At 35.7% G+C, this 27,080-nt stretch overlaps 1 long non-coding RNA gene across 2 annotated transcripts; it reads right to left on the reverse strand.

Moving 5' to 3' along the window:
- Nucleotides 1-388: 388 nt before the first annotated feature.
- Nucleotides 389-25,797, reverse strand: LOC110467975 (uncharacterized). 2 transcript variants are annotated; one of them, XR_014953578.1, is made up of 4 exons: nt 18,614-25,797; nt 16,492-16,579; nt 12,195-12,267; nt 389-5,519 (listed from the first exon to the last, which is right to left on the reverse strand). It is a non-coding gene; the product is annotated as an uncharacterized LOC110467975 (long non-coding RNA). The 2 variants fall into 2 exon arrangements; XR_014953577.1 differs by having other exon boundaries at nt 389-12,267.
- Between the last annotated feature and the right edge of the window lie 1,283 nt (nt 25,798-27,080).

Here is a 27,080-nt window from a genome sequence, read left to right on the forward strand (position 1 = left end):
CTCTGTTCTTTTATTATAACCCAGTTATGTTGGTTTGCTTACCGGGTCACCTTAGCTGGCTGAAGGCTCACAGGCACCTCAGCAGACTTGGTGTGTGGAGAAGCAGCTCCCTGTGAGCAAATGCAGAAACACAGGAAAAGTTGAGTCATTTGTCTGAGAAACCATCAGGACAAAGTATCAGAGGAAAGAAGTGGAAAGGCAATGTCATGGCACAGAAGAATGTGTAAAAACATTTGCAGAATGACTGGAAATTTGTCTATTCCATAAAATGGTTACATGGTGGAAATCCCACAACTAGTGGGAACTCGTGCCATTAAGTGCAGACTGTATGTGTGACACTGCACTGTGCCACAGTGACCTGTCACTGTATTTCTTGACAGGGCTTATTAGCTTGGGCACAGCCCTGTCTGATGTGGGAACAGCACGTCAGATGTGAGCTGGCTCGGGTCCAGACAGCTCAGTGCATCCCTGCATCACACACCCCAGCACACCAGCTCTGGGATTAACTCGGAGAGACCTCACTTGGATCTATTTTAATTGGTCCATAAATGATAAGAAGTCCACATAGCTTCTCTTATCCAATCTCCAATTTAATAAAGGAAGTTCTTTCTGATGATTAGACAGGTCTTTTCCTTTTAAAAAATATTTCATCCTAGTATAAATTAATTGCCTTCCAAACCCAGAAGAGAGTCCTTTCAAAAAGAGACATCCTGGCAGGGCAAACAGCCGTGTGTTTTGTTGCTATTTGAGGGGACTTGTGCTGAAATCCCAGCCTTTGCTGCCTTTCTCCTGCCAAGGAAGAAGTACCTCATATCACAAACCAGCAGCCCCTTCAGGCAATTGCCATTTAAAGAGTGGCATTGATGGACTCTGTAAGGAGTCCTATTCAGTGCTCTCTGGCTTGGCAGCATGATGTCAGTGATGTGGGCGGCAAACCCCTGAATTTCCTTTGATGGTATTTGTGCTCTTTTTTCCCCATTTTTCACGAATGAGTGATTCATTTCTTTAAAACAATGTGTTTGGAAAGCCTGCCCCGCTAAGGAATTGTCTACGCAGTGGGGGAGACTTGGAACATTGTATGTCCTCATGGAAGTACCAACAGGGGTTGTGCCAGATCCTTAGTGCAAGAGGTAACAGGGATGCTTGCATCAAAGCCAAAGCTTCATGAATCAAAGGCGCTGACTCTCGAGCACAAGTGCCAGCATTTGGGCAGATAACCCAGCCCGTGCCAATTTAGGGTGAGAGAAAAGCCCCAGACTAATCCTGTGTATTCAAAGAAATGCAACATAAACAATTTTGAGTATCCCACAGCCTTGAGAGTCTTCATTTATAGATATTAAGCAAAGAAATGAGGGTAATGATGTGGGCTCATTTCCCAAACAAGAAAAAGCAGAAATATTTCTGCTAAAAACCGATTTTGCCTCATGTGGGTTGTTCTAAAACACAGGGGATTGGGAAAACAGCACTGGACGAAGAAACTGTGGATGTCCAATCACATGCTTTGCAAGTAGATTAACTACAACATAAATGCTCATGTGGCAGGCAACCAGAAACAGATTTTGGCCAGTATGAGGGCTGTTGGATAATTCTGTGCCATCTCCAGTAGTAAGCAACTGACACTCGACATTCACCAGCAGGGTGATCCAGACTGCTTAGATTAGGCTAAGGCAAAATGTTATATGCAATGGAGAAAACAAGACACTCATGGAAAATCATCAATTATCCTGTATGCACAATGGAGCTGGAAGCAGCATTAGATTAAACTCTAAAATCGGGGTCATGTCTGAGATGTCACTCTCAATGAAATTCCTAGATTGGGCTGAAAATTATGTACCTGTGTTCACTCAGAAAGAAAATGTGGAATCCCCTTCTGTTCAGAGGCGTGTAATCAAGAATTTCTTGTTCTCTTAAAAAGACAGCTAAAAAGCAAGGTGACTGCACAAGTTTTGCATAACATTTTTTGTGATTATAAAGGTAAGTGTGAACACCTTCAGACAAATACAAGTATCTTAATCATTTAAGTTTGCATTTCATATATAAAACATTAAGTGTTTCATTGCAATAGCTGATCTCTAACTTGGTGAAAAAATTGTCTTCCTCTCCCAACAAGTTTTGCAGGGGAAAGTCCCCATGAAAAAAACTGATTGCCTGACTTTACACCACAACCAGTATCTGGTTCAAAGGATTGGTCCCAAACAGTAGGAGCAGAGGACTTCATGTTACCAATGTCCAATGCAATCATACATCTAATCAATGTTTTCTTAGCCCTTTTCACATTAGCCATCTGCTTAGACAACTTATTCAAAAAGTGTAAGACCTGACTCCACCTTCTTTTGAAGCTTAAATTCCATAATTCCTATATGACAGAACATGTTGAACTGGACAATATTAATGCCTTCTCTTAAAAGTAAGCCACTGGGCAGATGTCTAAGCTCAGTATCAATATTGCTTTATTTCTGTTTAATGCATCCTGGATAGAAGTGGATGTATATGCACTTCACAGCATAAACATGACCCACATCACTATTAAAATGGTCTGCAAAATTCAGTAAGTCAGTGCTCAGATTTCATCTCAGTAACACATTTTGGAATGGTGAGTTTAAAGAGACAATCTCTAATGCCACAAGGGCAGAAAGCCTCCTGTTCTCCTCTTCTCCTTCTCTCCCAGAAGATAACATGTGCAAGAAGATGATGTCCACAACAGCTACTGTGTCCTCATTTTCCAAATCAGTTTTTCTGTTGGGTTTCTCAAGCTCAGTGGATCACAATGAGAATAGAGAAAACATTCTTAAACATTCAAAAGCAGCTCCCCATTTGTCCTGCAGTTACATACACACCATAAAGTGAGTAAACACAAGGAAATGCTTTGAAATCAGACCCTCCTTTTTTTTTTTGGCTCTGAAACTTGGTACTCTATATTCAGTGAGTAGATTTTTCCTTCTGGTTTTTGACAATAAAAGCCATTACAAGTCCGAGAAACCTGCCTGGTGGAAAGTGTGTCAAAATAGCACATACAAAAATTCATTTTCTAACAATAATTTTGGTAGGAATTCCCCAACTGGCCCCCTTAAATTACTTATAAAATAATTTTGTATTCTCTAATATGGGGAACATTGGATTTTTCAGTGCAAATGTTATAGATATTATTTGGAGCAACAGTAGAAATATACTTTCAAGAGGATGTATTCCTTGAATCATTCACTTTTCTGTGTCTTTTCACAATGTTGATGAAAAATGAAAAAAATCAAACATTCTGTAGAACAGAAATTCTGAAAGAAGTTTACTAAAATTTTTGTTTAAATTATATTGATATAATATTAAATATTAAATATTGTCTTGAATATTTAATGTTTATTTTTAAAAAATTATATTTGTGATACTCTATTAACATGATCAGAGTACTTTCTTATTTTATAATAATTGTAAATTTTAAAATCCCAGTATTAACAGATTCCTGACAAACGTTTTTGGTTTAGTGGAACTGTATTTTCTGGTAGAAGTCAGCATAGCTTAAAAATTTTTAATCAACTTTAGAATTATACATAAAGACAAGTGAGGCTGTGATTTTCAACCACATGTGGAAATAAAAATCATATGGATGAAATTGAAGGTGACTGAGATTTGGGTACCATGTCCCAGAGGATCCCTTTAAAACCCTGAAAGAGTGTCTCAAGCACAGGATGTAACTTTTTAAAAATAAAAACTATTGGAGGCACATGTCTAGGAAAACTTGAAGCACTATACTGCTGTAGAACTTTAACTTCTTTAACTTCTAAGGAGCTGTAGAACAATACCTTCTTTTGTTAATCCTAATAGATAGATTATTCCAATTAATACATAGTAGGAACTTCATTATATGTTATATATTGGTGCTTTGCGAATTCTGATACAAATATGTATCTTAAAAAAAAAAAACAACAAAACAATAAAGAACGAAAGATGAACAATCATTTAAACCATGTCTTAGAATTTTATTGGAACTCTGTGAAATACTTTGAAATTTTATTTGAAGTTCAGTAACTGATGTTAAGTCATCAAACAAGATTCCCTGCCTTTATATAATTGATTGCAATTCATTCTAAACTTCAGTTGTGTCTCCCTGCATACTAACTTCACAAACACAAAACTTCCCACTGCACTTTTATTCACAGGCTTGTCAATCAGGTGCTCACCGGTCCCTTAAAGTTTAAGCCTTATTAACCTACACACTGGATTTGACTGGTGATAGGCCACAACAAACAAAGAGCACCAACTCTCAGGTTCCAAATCCTGTCATCCTAGTTCAGAGGGTCCCTGCAAACCCCCTGTAAGAGATGAAAGGATCAGTCAAATGTCTGATTTTTCAAACACACAGGCAATGAGGGCACATTGTGGAAAAAAAAAAAAAGTTAGTGGAGTCCCCTGCTGATTGAGATATCTTCTAAAAAAAATAACTTGGTGCTGATCTTTGTATGCAGATAGCATTGGTTTCTAGCCCAGGTCTTCATGGGTTATGTCAAATGCACATTGGGAACAACATGTGGAAGGTCTGGACTGAACATATATTTGGCAAATATTGTTAAATTGAATTGACCTCATTCCAGTGTTGCCCAGCTACAATGGGAAGCCAGCATGCCAGCTACTTCAGAGGAATTGAAAAAGCACTGCAATTCTGGCAAGAACAATTTTATTTCATTCATTTTCATATGTAATCCCATATCTTAAGGCTGCTGTATAGACATGTACGTATGCCCTGATTTGGTATAGAAATTATTTTATTACAATTATGCTCATTAATGGCTTAGGCATGTTGGTCAAATGTAATCCTGCTGACTGCTGACATGGTCAAATGTAATCACTCTATTTATCAGGATTTTCATTACTGTTAGTTAATATTAGAGAATTGCTCAGAGAGCCCACTCAGGCATGGGACCCCTTATATAAAAGGCAATGGCCTTTCATGTTCTGTAAGTACAAATCTAAATAATAACTATGAACTGTAGAATGCAAAGTAGAAGAGCTGAGGGGAAAGAGAAAATCATGTTAATGAAGAAATCTGAAAGGGCTTTTTTTAGGATTATTTAAGAAAAAAGTCTTTGGCTTTTAACACAAATAAACCAATAGAACGAAAAGCAAGAAATGACAATCTAACATGAAGGCAGACTACAAAACAGAAGCTGACCTTAGATTTTCCCAAAAATATTTGTTTATATTCCTACTTTCCTGCTCTTTTTTATTTTGGTTTTCTCCTAAGTAAAGAATAATAATAACTGCAGGATTCCAGCAACTGTTGAACCTGCATGAAACAATATTCAGCTTCTGACTGTAATGGCTTATGAGCTTCCCACGGAGCTAACTACCAGTTAGTAAAATGTAAATGACACAATAAACAGGGCTCATGAGAGGATCAGATCATACATACATTTTTCTATAGCACATTTTGAGAAGGGGGAAACAAGTGCAGGTTATAGCTGAATAGTACAGGGAGCACGTGGCAACAGGTCCTTTATTCTGTCTACCAAAGCAAACTGTTTTTTTTCCTGGGGAAAAAAAAGGCATAACAAAATGATGAGTAAAATGCTTTTCCCAGAGTAATAGATTCAAAATCCAGATGGTTTTACCTACATATCTTAAGACTTAGAAAGAAAGACTTAGAAAGAACTTAGGGTAAAAAAACAGTGAGAAATAATCCATCAGGATATAACTTTCTTGTAAAAAGTTGAGCATCCCACTTATACGATATTGTCTTCTTCTTGTGTCATAGTAGTATAAACCAGATTATTTAACAATGTTTTATTTCATATTTTGGTAGGATGCTACATCAACTCTCAAAGGTATTAAAATGTGCATCTTTTGCTTGTTTTCTCTAGTCATTAAATATCTTTGACCATTTTTTTAGAAAATGGTAATGCTACGATTTTCTTCTCTTTTCTGTGTCAGCTACATCTTAATACTTCTGTCCTTTAAGAAGATTCCTGCCTATTCAATAAGCATGTTAAATAAAGGGTAAATGTATGAGTAAACTGTTTCTTATATGATTCAGAAGCTCACAGCAAAAAAGCAACCAAGCATATACAAGTAATACGCTGTTCCTCAGGGAATACAATACTTGTACCATAGCTTTGGCTTTATGTTGCAGAGTTGGACTGCGCCTGAGAGATGAATGTAAAAGATAAAGAAGCATTGTAAGGTCAGTGACTGAGCTCCTCTTTTTGCTAATCGGCTTCCCTTGTTATCCATCCAATTTACTAGAAGGTTCACCTTTTCATTACTGCTAGAAATTAACTAATTTTTTTCTTTTTTTTTTTTTTTAATGAAATGTCCAGGGTAACAAATTGAAATTGTTGTTGTTCATACAGTTCTGTAACAGTAAATGAGATTAAAAACAAACAAACAAATAAAAATTCAGCAACTCAGCAGCATTTTTTCCTCCAAAGAGTATTCAAATGCAAATGGGTTTACATGAAAAGAGGTACCAGGCCTTCATAGATAAAATATTTCATGGAGATAGAGCTTCCAAGGCCATGAAAGGAATGTCAATGTCACATATTAATTAAGAACAGATTTAAGATGGATTGACCTGGAATTTTCCAAAGGAATATATTGCTGTTAAAAAATAATTTTCTTTTAAAATAGAACTTTATATGGACATCCTGTTCCAAAATATCTTTTAAATGTTAAATGCATAGAATATTATATGTCAATATTTTTTAAATGTAAAATTCATTATCCCAGTTGAAATTATCATAAAGGTCAAAAAAAGTTAAAAAAAAAAAGCAGAATAGTTATATAGAAGTGAACCAAAACTCACTATGTATCTACAAGCTTTTAAGAGGTTTTTCTTTTCTTCTTGGATCAAGACAAAAAAGTAAATTTGTTGAAAAAAGTGCAAAAGTTGTTTTTTTTCAAGTTATATTCTATATCCCAAGATAAGATAGGAAAAAAAAAAATTGAATCAAAATGGGTAACCCAAAGATGAGGACTTTACGAGTTGAAAGATCCAGGTTGAGTGCTTACTTCCATCACAAGATATTTTTGTGGCTTTTGCCCAGAGAGTTCATTCCATGTCCACCTGTCCTAAATTCATGGAAGCAGTTAAGTGTCTATGTCACAGACAGCACCATTTGTCCTCTAGAAGAACACATACAAGGAATCGATACCTCTGCTCTAGAGCATACACAAAGGACTGTCCCAAAATCTGCCTTAAGATAATGCAGCAGATGGATTCCAGTTCCTTAGGAAGTGCTGGCTCAGGAGAAGGATTGGTTCAAAGTTACAAGGACTTTGAAGAGGCTGACAAGGAATAGAAGTCCCCAGAAGGACCACACTCATTAGATGTTCCCCAGCTATGGCTAACTTACACAGCTAGCGCAAGCTATAACCACCCTGCACTGCAATTTTTTGTATTAAAAGAGGAAGGTGATATGTGAAAGACATATTTTACTCAGACATCCTAGTTAGTAGTGGGACTCTCCTGATATCTCCTACCTCAAAGGATCAGTCTAGGGGTTAATATCTTAAGTAAATATTAGCTCTGTGGACACTACAGTGATAGAAGGGAGGGAGGGAAGTGCCTTAATTCAGAAGAAGGTTGGGAAAAATGTCTATATTTTGCCTTTCTTAAAATATATATATCAATGCAGAATATTAGAGAGGAGAACATATGAAAACACTTAATATATGGTGAAGAGAAAACAAGAGAATTCAGCAGTGATTATGAGGCATATTAAGCAAATTCAGCTCTAAAGATTAAGAAATTGATGCAAGGACACCAAACACTACAGAAAAAGAAAATCTTAGTAGCTGTTCCATATTGAAAATAATGTTCTAAAAATGTGATCTTAACACTTATAAAAATAATATAAATTCTTAAATTCAAAACATATATTTTCTAGGAAATATCTGTAGGCACTTTGTGTGTCATATTCTATCTCAAAGGTAAAAGAAGAAAGTTGAGAACTTTTATGAAAATTGAAAAAGCTGTTGGACTTCAGTCATTCCATTGACTTGTCTTGCAACCCCAGTCTATATATTTTAACCTTCTCTTTATCCTTCAATTCTTACTATAATACCAAGCAACTTTTGGATGAATCTCTCAAAAAATTTTATTCTTTAAGCCAGTCTTGGTTTTAATTATTTTTCTTAGTATATTTTAAAATAGTGATGAAAATAAATAAGCTGTTGTGTCTTTTAATCTCAAGAGTAATAAAAGAATTTGAATAGGCCTATTATTTATATAGACTTTATAGGTCTATTATTTATATACACTATTATGAGTATAAAATAGGAAAGAAAAAGTTAAATATTTGTAAGTTTGGTATCAAGTCAAGGTGAAGACCCTTAGGCAGATGAAATGAGAAAAATCTTTGGGATAATTTTCATATGAGATAAAAGGGAAGATATGTGAAAAACTATAGGAAAGTGCTCAGAAGTTTTAATTTAGGATCTTCACATTTAATAAATGTTCCCACTCACTCCAAGACCTCACAAACCTAATCTGATCCTTTGTATCTTCTGAGTGCACAAATTATTAATGAAGAAATAGCTGTTGTTCTTTGCATAGTAAAAAATTTACACCAGTTTTGGACTTTTAAATCCAAAGCGCAGCATTTAGGGGTTTCATTCTACCCTCAGCTACATATTGCAGGTGCTTGACATCTCTTAAGTACTGCAACTCATCATCTCAGTTTGGATCCCCAACAGTTTAGCCTTACTATTTTGACTTAATGTTGGCATTTATTATAATCATGGATAATTATGTACAATTATAATTAAGCCCTAATCCTCCTCAATTACACTGACATAAATTAGGCATAAGACATAATTTAATCAAAATTAATGGATTTGCGTTAGTGTGGAGCTGACACAAGGATAAATCCAGATCTTATATCATCTTATGAAGTATAGCATTCCAAACATGCCAGAATGAACCCATCTTATAGGTAAGTATTGTTCAGTTACATGATTTTTTTGCTATTCATTGACTGTCATTATTAATAAAAAGGAAAAAATGTATTGGTTCAGAAAATAAAGCAAAAATTTCAAAGGAAACACTGAAATCTGAAAGAATTTCAACTCTTGCACATAAGAAAAAGCATTTGTAAGATCATAAGAATGTTTATAAAGATTACTTTAGTTAAAATAATCAAAGGAAAATTCATTCCCTTGGGCATTTTAAATGTATGTGGTAGAAATACATCCAGATGCTAACTTTTCTGGCTGACCAAGAGCGGCCTTAGAGAGGTGGTTGGGGAAATGATCCTTTACAAAACATGAGATACAAAGCTTATGTTGTTGAAAGGAGAAGCATGTAATCAGCTAAAGAATTCCTGAGAAAGACCAAGGGCGGCAGATACTGAAACCTTGAACTTCCTTACTTCAATGCATTTTTTGCATGCTTCCTGAAGAAAGGAGCAACCAAGGGAATTTATTAACTTTTAACTTAATTAGGTAGATGCCAAAAAAATGTTCATTCCTGGACAAGTCTATTTAGACATTGCGACCTTCAAAAAATTGTAACTCCTCTCTAAGGACCCCAGTGGGGATTTTTTTTAAGAGTCTATGTGAACTTTTCAATCTTCTAAATGTAACAAAGGAGAATTTTTAAGTGAGAATTTTAGGTGCTCAATTTCATGAGAACATATCTAAGGCAACAGACAGTAGGGTGTGTATATATGTGTATAAGTTTAATTCAGATGGTCTATGGAAATCTAAAATAAACTTCTACAAAATAATATAATATCCAGTTCCTGAGAAATATAACAGATCTTTCACACACACTACAATATATGCAAGCATAATTTTTTTTTCTAGGTTTGATTTCTATTCATTGCTCTCTGTCAGAGAATATATAGCCTAACTCTAACTTTCCTAAGCAGCACTGTCAAACCTATAATATAGAATTATGTTTTGTTTAGTTTTGTTTTGGTCTTTTTTTTAATTTAGTTGTCTCTTATGTGAAATTGTTGATGAAATAAAAAGGGAGACTATTTTAAACTTTTCTCTTCTTAGGCTCACAAGAAATGCCAACAAAAGCAACAGAATTCAGATGCCGTGTTTCCCCCTGAGACACTACCATTGTTTCACATGGTGTCTTCTGTGTCAATCAAAAAAAGAGGAGGAGAGGATGTTGTCCCTGGCAATGGAAAGTCAATGCTGGCCCTTCAGCCTGACAGGAGCCATAGGCTGTGTACAGAGCTAAGAAATAAATCAGACTTTAAGAACCACTTCTACAGCAAAAGCAAGTTATAGGTGTAGAACAATCACTCTGTGCTAAACCATAATCAGATTAATTTTATTCACTGGGTTGATTTAGAGTATCAACACTGCAAAGAAGGTTGAAACCAGTCCTGTTGACAGAAAGTACCTAGTTCTCTAACCTAATTTACTGGCCACTGGTGGTGAATTAATTGAACTACTTCCAAATAAATTCAAATGTGTTGGAATTAAGGGTAGATAAATTATAGAAAAGCCATCAGTCTTCCTCAAAGCCAGGGCGAAAAATTCTAAGGTAAAATTTATATAGAATAATTTATTTTTAACAATGGATTATTAAATCCATTCACAGGTACTCTCTGTTACACATCTTTTGAATTATAAACATTATCCAAAGGATAACATATAAATGAAGGCTATCTCAAGGAATAATACTAAAACGCCCCTATAGTAACTCCCATGTTCTCTGAACTGTTGTTAATTGGGATTTTTTTGTCCACATGCTGCAGTTGTGTAACCAGTCTTGTATCCCTGCTAGCAAATCCTACTATTGGCTATCAGTATTGAAGCCCTTTTAATATTGTCATCAGCTGTATATTCAGTCTCTGAATCAATAGCTTTAATCATCTTTATGGCTGTTCTTTTATTCATGTCTATTTATTATAGTGCCACAATATACAATGTCGAGTGAAGAAAATTACAAAGGACCACTGGAAAAAACAAAACCTAACAAACACAACTAGGAAAGCTTTGAAATGAAATAATTTTTCCAAAATGCTGTCTCTGAAGACTTTTGGTGCACCAGGCAGTGCAGGCAATTCAATCATTTTTCTAAAGGCCTTGGTAAACTTTTATACACAATATATTTCAGTAAAATCAAGACTAATATAATTTTGGTTACAATTTATATGCATGAGGATTTTTCTTAACCATGCAAAATAAATAGCAGATATAAACTGAAAGATAAATTAGGTTAACCAGCTTAATTGAAAAATGGCTTTTGCTCCACTCCACTTTTTTCAGTCACCAAACTGTTAAGATGCCCAAATACTTATTATTTTTAAACAAAATTACTTAGCATGTCTGCAATAACTCAGTAGACTACTCTTCTGACTAAAATCACATGATTGTACATAATTTAAGAAATTCCTGAGTTATTCTATAGAGATTATCACTACTCTGGAACTAATTTCACAAAGGTAGAAGATGCCCAATTGTTAATTTACTCATTTGTTTAACTCCTTTTTTAAAGTTAAATTTTTTGTTTTAGTCTTGGGAAAACCTTACATTTGGGAAAAAATTTTGAAAGCATGACAGAAATTTTCATCTTCTGCTTCTATCATCATTATAACAGTATCCTTGGGGAGGGGGAAAGAAACTATAACAACAATGACCAAACAAAGCAAACAAACAAACAACCAAAATAAAAATATGCTGCATTGAAAGAATTAATCTCAGAGGTTTGGTGAAATTTGGATTATCTTTGGGCTGAGAGAACTTCTACAGCAATCCCTGGTAAAGGCTGTGTCTGAGCAAATCAGAATCTGTTAGCAGCTTCACATGAGTGTCAGAAAACACTGAATTCAAACCCTTAGATTCAAAGTGTCAGATTTAAATGCTCAGAAATCTCACCTAGAGGTTCATAGGAGCATCTACAGAAGACAGGATTTAGAAGAGGTACATGCACATATATAGACCTTGCAGTTTATATAATTTTGAATAGTGAAAGAATAAAATCTATTTTGATGTGCTGAAGTAAAAAAAAATCTTCCTGCATGTGATTCATCCATCTCTGTTACATTACACAGAACTGGATAAAAAAAAGCTTTCTTATTTTTTTCCAGATTGAAATGTGGGCATCGGGGGCTAAAAGAACAGTTTTCTCTCTTTTTTTTTTTTCCCCAAACATTTTTTTACCCTTCTTCATTGGAAACATAATGCTGTCAGCTGTCCCTGCCATCTTCCAGTTTCAAGTTTTCTCTTTCCATCTGTGTTCATACTTTTTTTAACTCTTAATCAGGTCCTGCCGTGTCTTTGTATAGGAATTCATCATCATATGGCACCAATTCAGACCTGTAACATGAATAAAGGTTAGTATTTATCATAACTGCTGTAAAGGAAGTGCCTTTAAAAGGAAAGGGAGCATGTAATTCCCTGCCATTCACTTTCTCCTCAACCTTTCACCTTTTAATCAGTAGCCATAACCCAAGAAGATCTCACAATGGAAAGTTAATTATGAGGTCATGAAGATGAAAGCATCTGACTTGCATTTTATAAAGGTACTTTGCTTTTAAATTATCCCTGATTTACCTGCATGAAAGGAAAGGAAGTTCCCAAAGATTATTCAAAATGGACCAGACTTTCAGATGCCAGCATTTCCAAGTGAAAATGGAAATGCAATCCTGTCAAGTGTCCTTTGAATATTTCTTAGGAAGGAGGCTTCCATTTACCAATATGACCCGACTCATAAATTGAAGTTATGTTCATGGATATGAGTATTTGGAGCACTCAAAGGCAATAGGCCATGGAGACTGTACTGTTCATAACTAGAAAGGTATCTAGAGTCAAAAACTCCATAAGTTAGGTATTTGTATCTACCAGCTTTGGGAATCTGATTTGTAATATTTAGAACTTCAGGGAAGGGCATTGTCCCATCTATGCTGAAAATCCTAAACTTATTCTGTCTTAATATTTGCAGATGTTGAAGGCAGAAGAAACAACTGCAGAAAAAAAATCCCAGTAATTTGTTTTATAACATCTAGTATCCCAGGAAGGTAAGATGGAAAGTTTGCCATCTGTAAATGGTAACAACATGTATTCAGAATTGTCTTTTTTTACATAAGAACGAAGATACTCTGTTCACACAGTGGTGAAGGCAAGTACCCCAAAGACAATTAAATAGTTAAACAATGTGTTAATTTTAGACTATCTAAACTGAATTACCAGAGTACAGAATGCATGGTTTGTCCATGTATATGAGGCAGGGAAGAGCAAGAGGCTGCCTGGGGGCCATCACACTTTCCTGTGGAAAACCATCCTTTCTGCATCCAACACGTAAGCACTGGAGAGGACCTTGAGGATACAACATTCTTTTTGGCAATAGTGTCTTTTCATTGAATTTCCATAGGAGTTACTGATTAAGGAACACCATATTTCACTCTATGATCATAAATAGTACAGTGATACCAGCTTTCTATGATGTTATTATTGGCTGCACTGTTCCTCTCCCAACACTGCTTTAAATTATATCTGCTTGGTTATTAATACTCCTTAAGTTGTTTTTGTTTCCTCTAAGGGAAGGACAAAACATTTTCTTTGGACTTTTCATGACAGTTAATGGTAGAGGATGAATGGAAAAAGAGAGGTTGTGATTTAAGTTGGCGAAGTATAAATTATATATTGCTTTTCCTGAAATAGGACTTAATTCTGAGAACTGAAATCAGCAGTTATAAGAAATTGCTGCTCTTGTAGGAGCAAACCCAGAATGTCTACACTTGATAAAGTAAGTCTTTTAGCAAGTTCTTAACATGAACAAGAAAATGTTTTGTGCAAAAGAAAATTTTCCTTATAATGCTATAAACCATGAGGTCAGCTGCAATATATAAAATAAGCACAAAGCTTAAACAAGAGTTTCATGTCTTTGGCATTTCCTTGAAATGCCATGAAATCATTTTTTGATAGCACTACCCTTTTCTGTAAAATGCAGATGCTGAGTGTATGTGTTCAGAGAACTATACCCATAATGCTGCATGAGGGTCACAGAAAATATTAATTAATAAAGAGGAAACAACAGCACAAAGCCAGTTCAAATGTAATTGATACAATTTTTAAAAATAATATTACAGTTCCATGAAGACATGGAATAATGAAACTCTCTTTCACTACAATATTATCAGTTCAGCTGTGACAGGAAGCCCTCTGGATACTATTCTCATAGGCTTCTTGTTCACATTTTCAGATAAAGGGAGTTTGTGATATGTTTTGAAGTTAGGCATGATTCAAACCGGAATTTGCATGAATGAGCAATAGTGAGTTTATAATCTGTGCATCTGGTAATCCATGCTCCTATTCCTCCAAACAGAAACAAGCCTCTTAAATTCACCATGGATCTTGGATGTTTAGTAATTTAATAGGCTTAAGCTTTATTCCTTCAAGGTAATTGTGCAGATACCTTTAATAAAATACACTCAACATTGCCAGTAAACATTCTAGATAAATGAACACAAGAAATGTTAGATGCAACTGTATTAAAGTGTTAATCCTTGCTGGAAGGCTTCCTGGAGTGTTTGAGGGTACTGTTAGTAGTGATGATAAACTAATTTGCCATGGCTCTTAGGTTCATGTTATCTTTTCTTATCAGCCTAAGGCTAAGTCAGAAAAAAAATTAGAAACATTTGCCAGAGACAGCAAAGTGGCTAATTCAAATACCATTGCAGAGTGTCAATCCATCCATGTCTCCATGATGGTTAGTTTAATGGTCCATTTAATTCTTCAAAGCAATTGAATTTCCACCCATATACTGATAAGGTGATACACCACAGTAGTGTTGCCAGAATTTATCTTTTTTATATGCAAGACAAGGTTTATATGCAAGAGAGTCTAATTTCTCCAATGCAGATGAGCTAAGGGCAACAAAAGGCTTGAGATTTTTGCTCTTGTGTTTTCAATGTCAAGTAACCTCTAAAATTGTGGTATTATGGTGGGGTATTATGGTATGGTATTATTGCTTTGACTTATTTTGTTTGGTTGAGTTTTTCAGTCATCTTAAGAAAGTAAGGCTCAAAACAATATTGTGGAGTAAGACATAAAGAACAACATAATGAATCTCTAGCTGTTCCTAAATCTAACAATGTGTGTTCAACTCAGTGATAGTGAGGCAGTAACTCTTATTACCTTCAACCTGTAGGGTTTACTATACCCAGGACCTCTCAGATCTTCCACTTTTTGCACTGGATTGCAAGATAAAGGATACTGAGTCCTCTGCTGTCTTCCACAGTTCCTTTCTATTCTACTTCACAAACTCTGCTCATACTCATTCCATGTCCTCATGAAATCAGTCCTTTGTTGGCTGAAGTTCCCCTGATTCTTCTACTCTGTTGTTTCCTGGTTGGATTCCATGAAATCAGACAAACCTACCTGGTTAGAAACTACTAGAGAGAGTGTGAAACAAGACCTCTAGATGACATTCCTGAGTCTCTTGCCAGTTTATAGTTCCTGCACAGTCCTTCCCTTCCTGTTTGATTTACAGCTATTATGTGTCATGATAACCTGCTTCTTATAGGCTGTGATGTTTATATCATGAATACCTTCACTTATATATATTCAAATGCAGAACTAGATGAATATAAAACATCTGATGACAATTTCCAAAATGTTTAGCTTATAATATTGAATGGAATTGGTGCAATTGCAATAATTGCAGCTTGATGTACCAGAATGCAGTTTGCCTATGTGGCAAAAGACAGATTTTTCTATGTAAAACCGCTTATGTTTTTAGCAAATATTTTTGTGTAAATTGCCTTCAGCTCAAATATAGTTAACAAATATTCATTCATTTTTAGCAATCAGCAGAAAATTATAAGATTGTGTACAATAAATTTGAAAATACTGAAACATCTTACATATGTTGTTACATATTTTCAAATTTTTATAATGTCCAATCTAATTCACACCAGTAACATAATAATAGTCCATAAATACAAAAAACCTTTCCCAGATGAAAATATACTAAGAGTAATGGCCTTATTATAAGAGAATAAATATTATATTGCACTCAAAATTTGACAGTGGTGAAATTAAAATAGAGTTAAATTAAAAATAAAGTTACTTTCAAGTCAATATATCTGAAAACATTTTAAAAATATTTTTCATCTCTCTACTTAATAGTTGAATTATTTTTGAAATTTGCTCAGAAAGGCCAAAGTGTTGGCTCAGCAGAATTTTATTTAACCTGTGTGTAAGAGGTCAAGCCCAGATTAAAAACATAAAAATGTACCAAAGTCCCATCATGACTGAAGTATGCTGTATATGCTTCTGAGATACTAATGAGGGTTGATAGGTTTGATAGGTTGATAGTTTAGGGAAAAAGGTTGGTAAAAGTGTTCAGGTTCTATACAATCAAGGTTTGATTATCATATCAATAGTCTAGTTGCCATGGTCTTTTACACTTGTGGAGCATTATTTCCTGAGACTCTGGTATTGGTTAATATTGAAAAATAATATAGTTCCAATAGAAATGAATTATTTTTCAAGACTGCTGAGAAACAGTGACCAGAACAAAGAAAACAAGAATTTTACCTTTAAATTAACTAGAATGCTGTCAGTGATGCATTAGTTTCCCTCACTTATTGCCTTGCTCCAAACTTCTGCAGCCACTTTCTTTCTCCTCAGAAAAAAACATTATTTGAATGGTTTCATTAATTAAGCAAAGGCAAAACATATCTCAAAATCCTGCATAAACACTTTTCAAAAATTTGGAAGAGCATTTTTAAGATTAAATTTACTTAAACCTAGGAAGAGCATGGCCAGCAGGTCTTGGGAGATGATCAGACCTGGTGATGCGGCCACATCGGGAATGCTGTGTCCAGTTCTAGGCTCCTCTGTACAAGAGGGACATGGAATTCCTGGAGTCCACTGGAGGGCAACAAAGGTGTTTAGGGGACTGGAGCTCTTCATTTGTGAGACAAGGCTGAGACAACTGGCCATGTTTAGCCTTGAGAAGACTGAGAGGAACCTCATTGATCTGTGTAATTATATAAAGGGAAGGTGTCAGGATGAACCAGGCTCTGCTTGGTGGTGCCCAGCAACAGGACAAGAGCCAATGGGCAGAAAGTGATGCATAGCAAGTTCTAACTGAACACGAGGAAGAAATTATTTACTGTGCAAGTGAACACAAACTAGAAATGATTGCCCAGAGAGGCTGTGGAGTCTCCCTTACTAGAGATATGCAAGAACACTCTGGACTCAATTCTGTGCCATGTGCTCTGGGATAAGCCTGCTTGAACAGGGAGGTTGGACCAGATGACTCCATTGGTGGTGCCTTCCAAGGTTAATTCTGTGAAATTCTATGAAATTCTGTGAAATTAATATTAGGAATCTGAATTATATAAATATTTGTGTGAATATATGTATATATAACATTCTAGAATAAAGTAAATGTTATAGATAGATGAGACATTTATACAACAGAAAAGGCAAAGTTAATTTTAAACTAATGAAATCTAGATTTGGATCTGCTTTCTTTGTCTTCATCAAAATATTTGTTCTAGAATTGATAAGTGACTAATATTAAATGAGAAGAAAATAAATAGAGGAAAATATCAGCTTTAGGACTTATGAATTGTTTTCATTTGTGTGTTTTAATCAAAGGATATTTTCTTACCTAGATGTCATATTGGAAATTTTTTTTTCTAAAGACAATGCTCTGACTTAGAATAGTTTCATCTTAAATATAGCATTAAGTAGAAGAGCTAGTCTGGGAGATACCCCATTATTTTCTTAGATTATGAGTGCAGCCAAGGAAATATGAGACAAAATTCTGTGGAACTCCTCATATCTTGTAGAAGGCACACTGGAAATAATAAGGGAAAATAAGGGAAGAAACATTGCAGTGATTTTTTTTTTTTTTTACATGGGTGTTACTTAGTCAAAAGGAAAGTGTCATTAGATTCCTTATTTCTCACACTGGAGCTTTCAATTAGAAGCTGTGTGATACTTTAAAAAGTAAGCTGCAAAAGCATAGGAATCTTACATTACTTAGGACTTAAACTTGTTTTCAGGCTTCTTCAGGCTCAGGTGTACAAATTGCTGGACTGCAATAGGTGCAAGTCTAGTCCTTCCTACCTTTCAGAAAAATAATTTAGTCCTGGTTGCAAAACATTTCTGCCTACACAGAAAATGTGGTCTAAAGAGGTCACACTGTATGGAGACCTGCCTTTTTGGAATGTTTTCCTAACTCCCTGCAAGGTCTTTGGCAGGAATCTCTTCCTGAAGTCCTCAGGACTGTGCTGCACAGGAAGTCAGATGAGATGGTTTTAACAGTTCTGATGGTTTCAATCTGGAAGCCTGTTAGACCTAAGTCTTCTTAGAGAATATTGACTTTGGGACAGAAAATCAAAAACCTTACTGTCCCTGCTGCCCACTTTCCTTAGCACTTAAACTTATCTCACTTTCAGAGAAGGTTTGATGCTTTGGGGAAAAAAATGTTCATCCTTAGCTTATTTGTGATGTAAATACACTTTGCAAATAGAGAAATTAAGACCTTATTTTTGGAGGTTCTCTACCCAATGTTAATGAGTGAAATGAATGCAAAGCTTCTCAGAACTCAATAGGGAATAGCTCCTGCATTAAACAAATACTGTGGATAACAGGGAACGAACACTCTTAATGTGCTACAACAACAGGAGAGCTAGAGACTTACCCACATTTCATTGTAGAGTCTCCATCAGGATTAGAGAACTTTGTTCCTTTAATTAATACAAGGCAAAACTTTTACTCCATGGCTTCTCATCCTCTTCTGTCCTTTTTCATTTCTTTTTAACATTAGTTCTTTAACAAATCCTTCTTTTCAGAGACCAAAAGCTGATATGTTCTGGGGAAATGCCAGCAAGATGTTAGAGATTGGCACAACTTGCTACTGTCATTCTATCAAGACAATAGGATTTGAGCGAAAGGGGTAGAGTTCTCCATGCAGAATTTAGCTGCTTAATCCTCTCTTGTGGGCTGGCACAAAATCAACAAAAGAAAGAAACCAAATTACCCAGCTCTGCTTTGGCAGATTTAGCCACTGTCAGCAGGCCAGAAGTTAATTCCCTCATATTCTTGTTTGCCACCAACTACGGCAGGCCTTGCTGAGCCAGCTTTCCTGTGTAAATCTGTCAGCTGAAATGATGCACAGCATGAAGAAGGAGAGAAAGGACATGCAAAGAGTGTGGTCCTTTTGCCAAATCAAGTCCCCAGAAGTCAGGGGCTGGCACTGAAACTCCCTCCTTGCCTTCATCCTGAGTGACATTTTTGACACAAGATGAGAAAGATTTATAGTTTCTTAAACCACCATCATACACACACACGCGCACGCGCGCGCTTCCTTGCCAAAATGTAGGGATTGCTGTTGCATTAAATTCCGTGTATGGGAAGCTGTTTCCTTTCTGGCACTCAGAACAAGCTTCCAGCTGCTTAGCATCTTTCTGAGACTCAACAGTGTGTAGGGTATATGTTAATAATGAGGACTACACAGTCATCCAGGCCAGTAAAATTGCATTGAGTCTAGGAAATGCATTATCAGTTTGCTCTGTCACAAATACTGAGTAGTCACAGTGTATGGTGCCTTTTATTGTGTGCCCAAACCAAGCTCTTGGGTGGAGTCTGTGACACAGGGGAATCAGGCTGTTGTGTGTCATTCATTACTCTCCTGCTCCCTTAGAAATCAAGTAAGAATATTACTGAGAGATGAGGTAAGTTAGGTGTAAAACATTTGCAGCAACATGCAAAACAACTCAAATCACACAGCTTTTCTCTTCTCATTATGAATCCTAAAATAGGGATCACTTAATGAAAGTTTTTACTTACAGATGTTTGTTTAAAAGCAAAGAAAGTCTTGAAAGTTGAAAAATTAGGAAGAGAAATGCAGTCTCCTTAAGAGGAAAAGAATACATATCTTTTTTTAAAGATAATAGTTTTCACATGGAAATCACAAATGTCCAGGAATTTCACAAGTTGTTAGTGCAAAAATTGACATTTCTTTTAAGTACTTAATGAAACATGCTTGACAGGATGAGCAATACTGAAAAAATGTAGATCTGTGTGCGAAATTCTCAGTTAAATTACATGTTAACAGTTCTGGTTGACTTCATTCTTGTACAGGAAACATTTTTCATTGATATTAGACCTGTATATGCTTTATATGCTGTACTAAGATAACAGGGTATATTGGTAATGCAAGCAGTAATTCCGTGAGTTGTTCTTAAGTTCTGATAATTTCTCTTTCAGATTACATAAGTATAAAATGATTGTGCAGTAAAATTAGAAAAATCTCTTTTTTTTTTTGTCTGTGTTGAGACAAATCTTTAGACATTCATCACAAACATTTATTGATTGTAATAATTGCATAAAATGAAAGGATAGATGAAGTATTCTTCTCCTAATATCTAGATTCCTTTCTTGACATCAGCCACTTATTTCTGACTATTATAGCATCATCTTATGCAAGTGCCAGACTTGGCAAATATAGCTACTAAACCTAAATATTAATGAACAATTTCCTACTATTACAATCAATGGAAAAAACTTGCTGCAATTTCTAAATTAAATGGACAGAAAACTAGTACAAAGATAGCCTCTCATATATTTTATTTCTAGCTCTAACCCAAGACAGATGTTCATGTTATTAAAAAACACTATGGAAATGTTGAACAGAGAATTGCAAATGTTCTCAAGCAGGTTAATCTGGGTAAAAGTGGATGACTGGATGCTACCTAGGAGAGACAAGTGCAAGATGACTTACAGAGAAATAATCAACTGCATAAATACAGGTCAGGGAATATTTGATGGATGGGGTTCCAGTTCTGCGGAAAATAATGCAATTTATCTCTTGTTATGCCATATTTTTTGTAATAGTCTTTCAGTGCCAAAAAATGGATCTTGAAGGCAGTTTGAAGGGGAAAGAGGCAAGATCCAACTTTGGCCTCAGCTCTAAAAGTAAGTGTTTCATTGAAACACCTGATCCAGAAGTGAAATCACTGTGTATTTGCTCTGTAGCTAACGGAGAGAAATTGGCACTTCCAGAATAGAAAACATCTTGATAAGACTTTGGAGATCTTTCCTAACTGTCTCAATAAAGTGCTTAAATTTGCATGGAACAGGTCCAGGTCTAAGTATCTATGGAAACTGAATTTCAGAAATCTTATAGCTTTGTTAGTTATCTAAGTGACTTAGGGGAGTATTTGAAATGTGCTTCTGAGCTCCCATGCAAGCATTCCATCTATACTCCTGTGGTCCCATAGAGGAGACAGTAGGCATTTTCAAGACACTGGATGTGTTTGCCTCATGCCTATGAATGCAAAGAGGTTTCAGTGATGCAAGAGGATAAACTAACTCATTAATTAAAATTTATAAGGTTCCAATTATACATTAGGGACATGGTTTAGTGGTGGTTTTGGCAATTCCAGGTTAACACTTGACTCAATGATCTTAGAGGTCTTTTCAAACTTACATAACTCATTCTATAATTCAAACGCTGCAGGTCTGTACTTGCTGAGGTGTCACATGGCCCTACCCATTGCATGGATGGCACCTCCCTGCAGTTGCAAACCATGCATAATGTTGAGATGCTTCACAGGCATGCTTTTTGTATTTTCCTGCATGATGAGACATACTTAACAGCTCGAGAGCTAGCTCAGAAAACACAAACCCACTTGACAGAGAAGACCATAATTCCCTGAGCCTTATATCTCTGGACAACCCTGTTTGGCACCTGGACATCTCATCCAGCTGAGACTCATACTTAATAAAGCCTTGGGGGAGGAGGGAAAGGAGGGACATTTTTTGTGAAACAGTCTGGATGTTTTGTTGTAAGCCTGATGTAGATTAAGAAATGCTTCAGAGAAACAAAGCAAGGATGGTTTTGTCTGTAGAGAAGCCTTCACTCTTGTCTAGTCAACAGGACTGCATGGATGTAGATGAGAGCAAGTTTTGGCTCACATGGTTTGAAATCTATTTGAACTCTTAAAAAAATAAGTTTTAAAAAGGATTTCCTTCCTGTCAGCAAAAAGCCACAGACATCAGAGGAACAGAGTCAACCACATGTGTGCTTCTTTTTATGCTTCCTAATCAGATGTAACGATTGCTCAGACTGTATAGATAGTTTTTATTCAAGGATGTGCATTCCTGAGTCTTAGGACCCTGCCAAGTGTAAAAGCAAACAGAACAAGCCACACATGAGGTGATATATGCCCTTAGGCTTTCCTGACTGCAACAGGACTGAGAGATTCTAACAGATTCCCTCTCCCATCCTGGCTGCTGTAAAGTTCTCAAGAGAAACCACAGCTGGCCTAGGTCCAGCAATTATCCCTTTATTGGGCTGGTAAATTACTTTTCTGAGAGCCAGAAGAACAATAGCAGAAGGAAATGTGCTATAAATAGGTCTGCAGAAAGCCTAACAAAGGTGTCATCATGAATGACTTATCCACCATCCATGATGCTGTTATCAACAGTGATTCTCCAGTCTGTTACTGGGATAGCAGGGGAGAAATTTTAAAGTATATTAATAAACTAAAGTTCTAAGGAATTATCAAAAATTTCATGTTATTTTTATATAATAAGCTTCTAACCATAGTCCACTTTTTCTACGTATGTCTGTAGTACAGATATCACAGCTTTTGCACATGTAGCTGAGCTAGTTTGGGTGTTACCACAAAGTACTAACAACAATGCAAAACTGAGCACAGATGAAGTGCCTAACTTTTCACCCCATTTTTGAAGTAAATATTGCAGCTTTATGAAGTTCTATGTCATTACAGACTGACTAGTACCAAAAGTAAATCATTAAAACTTAATTAGGTATATCTACACAATCTGTATTATTTTGTAAATATGATCTGCATTATTATATACCCTAATACTGTACTGGTAGACAGCTGGTATCTTTGATTTCTTAAGAAATCTGAAGAACTAAAATCACTACTGGACTGAGTCAGGAGAGATGGGATTTTTTTGTGCAGTTTTTTACTCATATGTGATCTTGAATATACAATTTCCCTCTGCCTTTCCTCTTCTCTGTCAACTGTCTTTGAAGAGGGAAGCCTGGTGCAAACACAATGCCTATTAAAACTGATATTAATTTTTGTGAGTTCAAATCAGCTTTTGCAGTTTAAGTCCTATTTCTGACCAGTACTGTGCATATTGTTTCCCTGCTGTATACACACGGACCCCATGAAATAGCATAAAGAAAGTAATTTCATTCAAGCCTGACATTAGTCACTACTTTTTCATCAGGAACCACAACTCTTTTCTTCAAAGTGGGGGAAAAAGTTTTCATTATTAATATTATGTTACAGTTTTTCTGCATTCTTTAGCTTTGAGTGGTGATGGGCAGACAAAATTACATCAGTTGTCTGAAATACAACAACTGATCTTGTGACATCACTACATTTTTTCTCTGGTTTTGATTCTGAAGACGTGAAGACAGTAGCTCTCAAATATCAAATCCATTCTCACTTTAAGAGGATATTAAAGCTGTCTGTTGCAAATGTCCAACTTGGCAAACCTAGGTAAGGAAGAAACTGCTACAATTTGCAGCTGTGAGTATATGACCAAGAGAATAAATAGCTAAAGAAAATCTAGATTAGTAGCATTAGTTATTTTTAAAGTGAAATAGACTTTTTTTTTTTTTTTTTAAATCCAGAATTTTTAGGAGACTGTCAACTTCAGTACAGCCACACTTCACTGAACTATTATATTCTCTTACCTTTGACCAGTGGATCCTACTTTGTCTTCATATGTTGGTTGGCTTTACTGATATTGTTTGAAATCACTGAAACATTAAAATAATACCCAAAACTATGCTGCTTGACACTTCTCTCATTTCCAAAAGAGGAGACACTATTCATTGGTGTCTGTCTGATACAGCCACACCATCCTCCTAAACAAAATGTACCCAGGGATGTTCTCAGCTGTGGAAGCCAACTGGCACAGAGCAGTCTGTGTACATAGCAATAAATTCCACTAGCAACCAAAGTGCCTATTGGGAACAGTTTCTGCCCATGTTAAGTCCCAGGAATTTTCAGGAGGAGTGCTGGCTGACTGAGATAAAAAGTCAGGACAGGGACCTTTCTGACAATTTCCTAGAGTAGATCAACAAGCAGCAGTACCACAAAACATGCCTTGGTATGAGTATTGATGCAGCTACAGAAGGATACAAATTCTGTGTGTTTTCTTTATAAAGAAAAGCAAATGGACTTGTTTGGGGTACAATTCATCCCATACTTTCAACTATAGCCATATAAAACAAGTTGACTTGATCAAGCACTGAAGGTATCTCTTAATTTTTATTTTGTCTGTAAAGTGAACCTAGAGAGACTTACTAAGATATAGAAGAGAGATCTAAAGGGATGAATCTCCCTCTTATGATTAGAGCAACTACTTAGTGATGATGCACAGCCAGCAAACATCTTTACTTTTCCAGCATATGAGGCTAACAACTTGAATAGCAGCTTCTTTCAGGCACAAAATCCAGATTGATTCCCAGTTTTCATATATCAAAAGGCTTCTGTGTAAATAATTTTTTGCTTATTTACGTGTGCAGTACAGGTTTTTCAGGAATTTGAGAGGAGCTGTTATTTTTGCAACTGTGGTATGAGATAATTAGACACACGGCAGTAAGAACTTGTATGATGGCGAATTTGAGAAGAAAAGCAGGAACGTAAGATCAGAAGAGCACTTTCATGATACTAAGACTGGTCGTCTCCAGTATAGGCAAATCACAGACATTACCAAATGCCTTTCTAAAATATTTGTCTCTATGAGTAGATATTTGTTCTTGTGTTCTTACTGAATGATTGAGTGGAATAACTTCCCTTCTCTGGTTCTTACAGTTTCTTCTGGTTTCCAGCTTAAATTTATGCTTGACTATTCTGTCTGTACTTGTTCTTGTGCCAAGTTTGCCATTTATCTGAAATAATAATTTTCCTTCCCTGCTGCTAGCCTCCATGATATCCTTGTGGAGAGAAATCATATATTCTCTCAGTATTCATTTCAGTGAGCAATACCAGTGAAGGTCTTTAGGTCTACTACCTGTGGGTAGTCTACCCTTCTGTATCTGTTCCACTTTAAATTAGCCTTTTTTGAAGACAGCTTTCAAAAAAATGCACAGTTAAAAAGTCTCTAATTCCTTGCAAAATTATTTAGCTTGTTATTTATTTCAGCTGGAAATTAGCCATCAAATGCATCTGTTCTCATTTGTCTTTTCTACAGAGACAGCTTACTCAGTCTGGAGGTTATCCTGGTGCTTATTCTGTTTCTTTATTTAAATATAATGAGATCTTTGACTTTTTCTCACATCTGAGCTGTGATCATTCCCATCCCATTTGTATTAGATGCGGGCCTTTGCCCCATGTTCCACTTCATGATTTTTGAGACCTGTAGCAAAAATATTATTTTGAACAAAGCTTTATTATTTTTAGTCACATCCTCATTCTGAGCAGCAGAAATTTTGTTTCTTTTTCCTAAGATACTTTTAAATGTGAACAATTTTTTCAATAGCTCCAAAGTCTAACTGATCTTTTAAGTTAAATCACTTGCTTTTGCTTATTTCTATGACATAAGGATTGTTTACATATTTGTTCATTTCTTCATTCTTTAGGGTTCCTCTGCTTAATTCTCATATTCTTTTTGGAAGAAGTGGTTTATCCATTTATCCATTTGTCCACTTACTGGTAGGTATAAAATAAATACCAACATAATTTCTTACCCTTTAATGTTATCTGACCCTTTTTTCATGTTACAGTTACAGAATTATGATATTTAGTAGTAAATTTTATATAAGTTCTAAAATTTATTCTTGAGTATTCTGTTTTAAAACTGAAAATTTTAGTTGCTGACTTAATTTTGCTTATCTGTTCATGTAATTTAAACTGAATGAGTTCATGATGACTTTACCTAAAGTTGTCTTCTACAACCACTCAGTTACTACTAATGGGAAGAGAATATAGTATTTTCGATGTTCCATTACTTCAAAAAAATTCTGTCTTAGTTTTTGTCATAATCTATCATTAGTAGATTATATTTTCTCGCCTTTATCTGTGAAGTAATATAACATAATAACTTACTTTTTCCCCAATATTTATCTTCTTGACAGAAATAAATCTGTTCCCTTTTGAATCCCACCTTGGGAGCTTGCAGTATAACTACAGTAAAGAGAACCCTTCCCTGAGTCGAAGGAAAATCTGTCACACCTGAGATATTTTGACATAAACACTTAAGGTTCTGCAAACAAGAATATTTCTATAAAACTTTGTTTCATCAGGAATTTTTCTCACCAGTTCCACACACATCCCCCAGATAGATGATATAAACTTTAATCAAATACAGATCTTGCAAACGACAACCAGACAAACTACCAAGCAACTGAGAAAAAAAGAGCTCCTCCCCCTTCTATAGAATGTCTCATGCTAATTCCAGTGTTTTCTGCTTTTTCCTTGTGGATTCCTTTAAATTGCCTGAAGCTTTTGATAAAGAGGGAAACTATGTGGAGACCAAGTATAAAAAGACAATGGCAGGTCCGTTTTCTATTTTGAGAGCTTCCACAGAAGGAAACCATTTTAGAGTCTAGAAAATATAATAAAAGTAAATTTAACAATATAGGACTGGTGATAGTCAGCAGTGTAACACATGCAAATTGATCTAAAGTAGCAGCAGTGTGTGTATACATGTCCATAGGTACATACATGAAGGACAGAGGGTCAGGACTTGGGAACTTTAAAAAAGCAATGGGTTAATCCATCAGTATTATTCCACCTCCCAAAAAAAAGAAGCCTACAAACTGTGACATTGTGACACAGATTGATATGAGATGGTTTAAGAAGCATAGAATCACAGAAAGGTTTGTGTTGGAATGGACATTTAAAGGCCATAAAATCCAGCTCCTGTCTACACTGAGAAGGGACGACTTCAATTAAGTCAGTATGCTCAGGGCCCTGAACAACTTGACCCTGAATTTTCCATAGGATGGAGCATCCACCACCTCTCTGGGTAACCTGTACCAGTGTTTCACCACCTTCATTGTAGAAAATTTCTTTGTTGTAGCTAATGTGAGCCAGCCCTCTATTAGTTTAAAATCTTTACCCCTTGTTTTATTTCTACTGGCCCTGCTACAAAGTCTGAACCCAGCATGG

The sequence above is a fragment of the Lonchura striata genome, chromosome 3 (assembly GCF_050655825.1).
Source record: "Lonchura striata isolate lonStrDom1 chromosome 3, ASM5065582v1, whole genome shotgun sequence".
Classification (NCBI taxonomy): Eukaryota; Metazoa; Chordata; class Aves; order Passeriformes; family Estrildidae; genus Lonchura; species Lonchura striata.